Below are 7,239 nucleotides of genomic sequence, written 5' to 3'. Positions count from 1 at the left end.
TTGTCGTCGGGATTTTTCCGGTGACGGTGAGTACCGGCGTTGTATGGTCTCCCGATACTCCGACGATTATTGAAACTCTCCATCGAATCCTTCAGCTTCTTCCTCAGCCCGTTCACCACGGAGGTCCTGGTCCGGTCCGAAGACAAACCGGGTCCACAGCGCCTCGAGATTGACTTTGATCAGCTTGTCTTCTTGAGAGCGAGGGACACGTCGGCGTCCATGCAGGATCGGAGGTCCTTCACGGCCTTGGCGTTGTGGAGAGAAAGGGTTCTGAGATAGAGAAACTCAGAGAAGCGAGGGGGAGAGAAAAAAAATAAAAAATAAAAAAGTTAACGGCATTTTTTTTAAGTACAGGGACAAAACTGTCTTTTTGGAATGAAATTGGTAGGTTTTAAAATGTTACAGACTTAATTGGTATTATCACAAACCTCAGAGGTGGATTGTGAAATTTATCCTTATTTATTTATTTTTAACAAATATAATAGTAATAGGACTTGTGGCTGACTGGGGGTAATAGAGTATAGAGAGCTTGACCGCCATATAATAAAAGTCAGTTGTTCTTCTTTTAAAAATAAAATTAAATGAGATATTCAACGTATGCAAGCTGTCGTCCACTTGTTAAGGGCCACACATTTAGAGTCCATTTAGATACAACTGAAAACTAAAAAATACTGTAAAAATAATTTTTAAATGTGTAAATAGTATTGAGACATATTTTTAATGAAAAAATTGCTGAAAAATGAAATTTGTGGGTTCATAAATAGTAAAATTTATGCTAAAAAGTCAACTATTGCGACTACTGTTCATTGAACAGTAGCCGCAACAGTAAAATTTAGCTGGAAACGCATGGAAAAAAAAAAAGGGCTGAAAAAACGCAGATGTCAAACATGATTCAAAAACGTGCTAGCCAATCATGTTTACTTTGAAAACCCGTTCATGTTAGTGAAAGATGAGTCATGCTATAGTGACATAAAAAATGCATTATTTTGTGCTATAATTTGCTACGTGACAAGTTGTAAGTGGTAGAAGTATGTCCCCATATGATTTATAATTATACATTTACTAATCACAACTCATCACATAGTAAATTATAGTACAAAATTGTACATTTTTATGTGTCAATAGTGTTACTCGGGAAAGATAATTGACAAAACTTTGGTCTTCTTTGGCAACTTTAATTTAAGTCTAGGTGTGCACTGGTAATTATTGGGTTTTTTTCAACAGTGGTTGTTTATTGCTAACAGTCAGGGGAGGCGCCAAATGTGACCATCCTGACTTGGAATTTTTTTTTATAAAAAAAATACCTTAAAAATTGAATTTTAAATTAATTTGGGTTGTTAACCCCTCTAGGAAAAAAAAATGACCACCCTAAAAAAACTTGAACACCTTAAATAACAATTTGAGCCTATTAAAAATTAAATTCAACTTCTTCAAAATTTTGGTTCATTGTATGTTGAACAAAAAAAATTGCGAAAAATGCTATGTTTACAACATTTTTCGCAATAAATCTTAAATAGCAAGTTGTTAGTCATGGACAAAAAAATAATTTTAGTGACATGTTCAAATTAGAATTAGCTAGTAAAAACTTTACTACTTAGGCTTTGGTGTGTAAGTGTAAAAATGTTGTGGACATAACACTTTCAAAAATTGCCCAAACAAACAAATTAGCCTAAAAGCCCAAATCAAACATTTCATTGTGATTTTTAAATTGTTTTCAAATGGTATATTTTAAAATTGTTATTTTTTTTATTAAAAAAATGCACACTTTTCAAATAACTAGTCTGTTAGTGCTTGTTTTAGTCTTCAATCAAATTTGTTGGATTTATTTGATACATTTTTTCAAAAAGGTAATGCATTTTGTTTATATTGTTACTTATTTAGGCAATATGTTGCTAATTGAAAAGGAGATTAGTAGTTTAATAATTGCTTAATTGTGTATATTGAAGAAGATGTAGTTGATAACGTTGATAGTAAAACTATTATATCATACAACGATTTCAAAATATAAAATCTTGTGAAGGAAATTTTAAAACTTTATGTAATTGCGACTTTTTTTTTTTTTTTTTTTGGGGTGATGTTAATATATTCAATTTTTATTTTTTTTAATGACCACCCTAAAAAAATTCCTAGAACCGCCAACAATCAACCAGGTTCAAGAGATAACTCAATGATAATAAATAAATAATTATATATCATTTGTTGTGTTTTATATCACCTCCTCCATTATCTATCTAATTCAATAAATAAATAAATAAAATTTGTAGTCTACTTCATCTGTTCTTGCAAAAGTTGTGGTGGTAGAATAATTGTTATTAGGTTCATCTAAAAAGTGATTGTTTAACTGAATAGTCAACCACTGAGATTCAAGTGATAAACCAATGATGATAAATAAATAATAATATATCCTTTGTTGTGTTTTCTTAAAGTACCTTTTAAAAAAAATATATATACCCAATGTATCATGTCAAACAAAAATACATTGAAAAATATACATTTTCTATTATTAAACATGTATAACGTATATCAAACATTTTTCATATTATACTTGTACACAAATATTTCAAAATTTATTACTTTTATTGATAGTATTTGTTAAGGTGTATTGTTACGTATGTAATACTATTTACCAACAAATAAGGAAAATGTATAAATTACTTTGCTTCTCTAATTTAAGTAAAAATTTTAAAAATTTCTTCAATTCTATAATTTTTTGGGTGGTTTAAATCCATACATGATATGATTTTAATACATTAAAAAAAAAAAAAAAAATGAAGTGACCCTATCAAGGAGTTTTTTTTTTCCCCTTGTGTGTATGCTAGAGAGAGAGCATGCTAAGAGTTTGATATGCCTACAACAGAATTTAAGGGTTTAAGAACTTGTAGCAATTGAAGTAACATAAGATGAAAAAATCAACAAAGAATATCCTTTAGATTTGTTCTTACAAAGGCCTGTAGCTTATACTGTTCTTAGATATAAAATTGGTAGCAAGTAATTGATTGGAAAGTATAAATATATCTCTGCTTTCTAGCACATTTACTTTGTTCCAGTGAGGCAATTTTGTATTTGCTTTAATTTGGTTACCTCCAGTGATTTTAGCCATACCAAAATCTAAAAGTATAGGAAACTTTGTTTAAAGTACGAGAAAGAAAGGAAAATGAAGGTTTGAATAGGATGATTTTCCAATTAGGTTTTTTAAAGTCTTTTTAATAATTTCTTATTATTACGTGATATAATAACTATCTGTCTCACATTTTCTAACACTTTTGAAATATTTTGCACATCTAGAACGTCCAGATTTTATGCATGATGCAAAATAATTATATATAGTTTCATTAGACCATTCAAAAATAATATATAAAAATGTTCTCAATGGCTATCTTCTCTTTTTCTTAAAATTTTTCCAAACTTATCCCCATTTCACCCAAAAAAAAAAAATGCAAACCTATAAGAAGCAGGTTGACAAGTTGAAATTGTTTAAAATTTGTAGATGTCTAACATAATAAGATTTTCTACAATTATATTCATCACTTTTGTCCTGCTATATAATATTAATTTGTTCCATATGATGTTGATGTTCTGAAAACTAGTTTGCTCTTTTTATTTTTGCAAGTGACTTCAAGGAGAGAATGACACACTCTAAATAAGGCACGTTCACAAATATAAGTGACCACAAAAGTAGAATTAGGCCAAATTTTAGCAAAAAGGAGGAAATGGTTACAACTTTCTGTCACCCATTTCTTCACACTTCTCATTGCTATACAAGAGGATCTACCATCAAAGTTATAAACTGTTGTTCTAACTTATTTGGTAATATTGTCTTGGTTTGAATTGTTCTCTTAAGTTACATATTAGCCATACCCAAGCATATCAATAGTAAAACACCTTGAAATCCAAATTAAATACCAGTATTATTAGGGGTCTCCACGGGTCGGGTCGGGTCGGGTCAGGTTTGTGCCCAACCCAGACTCAACCTGATATTATCGAGTGGGGAAAATTTCAACCCGCAACCGACCTGCTAGAAGTTTCAGATCAACCAAGTCGGGTCGTATCGGTTTCGGGTTTTCCGATTCGCTGGTTTTTGGCCGAAATCTGGTCGAATCTTGTCAAATCTGGTTTGATCTAACGAGAGTTGGGTGAGATTCCTTTGGATCTATTAAAATTTGGCCAAGATTTGGCCGAGTTGTGGTCGGGCATATCGGATTATTGGCCTAGTTTGAGTAGATCTGGGTTGGATTCGCCGGAATTAAGCATATCTGAGTAAGGAATAGACTAGATATTGGCCGGATTTGAGCTGATCTGAGTGAAGAAAGCCCAAACTTGGTCGAATCGGAGCTAAGAAGCGCCAGATCATCGCGGGATCTATGTGATTTTCATCGTTCTTTGAGGTTTTGTTGGGTGGGTCAGGTGGCTCGGGTTTTTAGGGACGAAACCCACCACTCGACCCGCCAGAGTCGGGTTCGACAGTTTGAGACCTGTCACTGACCCGTCAGAGGTGTCAGCCCGGCCATGACGGGTAGGTTCCGGTCAGGTTGGACGGTTTCGGCGGGTCTTCGGTTTGCATGGACACCCCTAAGTATTATGCATTTAGAGTTCCTCTTTTAAATCTCCATGGTTAAACTTAGTAACTTTCTCTACAAAAGAAAAGCTCTTTGTAACTTTGGACATCTTGTATGGAAAACCAACGAAGTTATCTCCATAGAACATATTTACGCAATTAACTTTTAATATACTAATTTCAAAAACCACTTGATTGAAAAAGCTAAAGGAGATGGTAGTGATTTCATAACAAGTTCTAGACAATAATAGTTTCTGTAATAATATATTATCTTCTTCTTTATAATAATTTTACAGTATATACATTATGTTCACTTGTTCATACAAAAAAAAAATTGTAATGTAGAGTAGAATTAGAGTAATTCAATCCTATGTTGAAATGGAATATTAGTAAACTTGCTACAAATAGTTCGGGGTTTTAACGACCAGCAATTGTAGAAAGTGTTATTCCATTTATAGAATTAGATGCTGCACTAGTTGATCTGTCTGTACTATTGTAAGTACCTTTCAAAATAAATACAGGTTGTTTTGGAGAGGGAAGAGGTGTGTCATTACCCAACATGAAAACAACAGTTGACATGGTTGGCCGGTCTATTGCATGTTTCTTGCACACACAAAAGCCCAATTTGAATGCATCTTGAAACTTCATTAGTAGGGTATGTCTCATCCAATAACGGCTCGACTATTTTCATGGAATTGTCTTCTCTCCATAGGTCCCAAACCTGAGACAAGATATTAATCATATTAGGCTCAACGATATAGGCTTAATTTTGTAGTCATTGTTTGCACATGTACTTACATGTCCAATCAAATTTGAGGAAGGACGATCATGATGATAAGTACTGTCCTTTTTGCCAATAATGATCTCTAGTAGCAATACCCCAAAGCTATATACATCAAACTTTATTGAAAACAATCCTTGCGTTGCATACTCAAGTGACATATAACCACTATCATAGAACAATGGAAAGGAAGATATTGAACCTCAACATAAAATGATCAAAGATATCCCTTTGGGAACTAACATACATGTAAAATTTGAAGTAACAAAATATGAAAGCAAATTACAAAGATATCCTTAATATTTTTTTCTTACAAAGGCCTGTAGTTTGTACTCTCCTTAGATGTAAAAATGGTAGTCAAGTAATCAATTAAAAAGTATATCTTTGTTTTCTACCATACTTACTATGTTCAAACAGCGCAATTTCTATTAGCTTCAATTTGGTCCCCTCCAACAATTCTAGCCATACCAAAATCTGAAATTTTTTGGGGGGCTGAATTTTTAATTATGAACAGTGTATGCATTTTTTGCTCATGGTTTTAATTTTTAATCACGAAATGTCAAATTGTGTGAATAGTGTTAAACACTTAAATGTTTTTAGTAATACTTTATGCAAGATATTAAGAATAGGTTTTTGAGATCTTTATTTGAATCTTGTACTTCGATTGGGGGGTGCCGTATAGTTCCATAGTTGATTTTTTGACCTCATGAGTCTCCATTTGTTATTCTCTATGGCGCTCACAATTGAGCAATCCTTCATTCTAATGAATTACTCTTCTGCCAACGGGGGCTTGGCTTAACTGGTAAGGCTCGGGCATTTCATCTAACATACCTAAGTTCGAGTCTCGCTACCAATAGGACTCCGTTGGTGGGGCATCCAAAAGGGCTGGGGCTCCATTAAAAAAAGGATGGGCTTTAACCCGAGTGCCCTGCTCGGGAGCTAGCATAACCTAGCTAACCCCTATTTTTTATGCACCGACAAAAAAGTGCATTTTCCAAAGAATGTTTTCCAAAATGTTACATACTCAATAGACCACCACTAATAAACTCCACACCAAACACGCACACAAACAAACAAAAAATTACAATAGTAACTTTTCTCTCTTCACCCTCTCTTTCTCCATAGACCCCATGGACTGCCGTTGATTGGTTGTGGACCGATGTTGACCAAGCATTGACTTCTCCAAAACACCTTTTTTTGCTTCAATCCGTTGCTTCCTCACTTAATTTTTTGCTTAGATTCCGAATTTGGGCTTTGTTTTCCCATTTATGTCTCTCAAATGGCCTAAAAAATAGAAGAAAAAAAAAATCCCATTTGGGTTCTATTTTAGTAAATGAAAGTTTTTTGTTTATATAATTTATTTTTAATAAGTAACAAAATTTATTATTCAGAAAGTATATCCCAAGTACACGGTGTATACTATGGGTACATCAAGCTTAAAGTCGAAGAGTACAATGATCAAGCAAATCTAATAGGGTGGAAATGAAGTTTTTGATCATATAATTTTTTGGAATTACAATAAATATAATGATTTTTTGTGTGAGGAAAAAAAAAAAATTAACTTATTTTCAGCATTGAAAGCCACAACCAAACACAGAAAATGATTCAATTTTCTAGAAAATAAGTAATTTTCTTACTTAGTAGGGTTGGCTGAGTGGTTGGGCACTCAGTTCTGAAGTTGCTGTCTTGAGTGGAGGTTAAAGAGCCCGAGTTCGAGCCCCAGCACTATGGAAAAACTTCTTGGGCTAGCGATTTACCTCTACCCACCTGTCGCGACAGTAATTAGTCCCTTGGTTGAAAGCTTTGGAGATACACGATGTCTAAGACCCAAAAAAAAAAAAAAAAAAAAAAAAAAAAGAAAATTTCTTGAAAACATTTTTTTTAGAAATAAACGGAGCCACAA

The sequence above is a fragment of the Quercus suber genome, unplaced genomic scaffold (genome assembly GCF_002906115.3).
Source record: "Quercus suber isolate HL8 unplaced genomic scaffold, Cork oak 2.0 scaffold_312, whole genome shotgun sequence".
NCBI classification, from domain to species: Eukaryota; Viridiplantae; Streptophyta; class Magnoliopsida; order Fagales; family Fagaceae; genus Quercus; species Quercus suber.
This window is presented reverse-complemented; position numbering follows the sequence as displayed.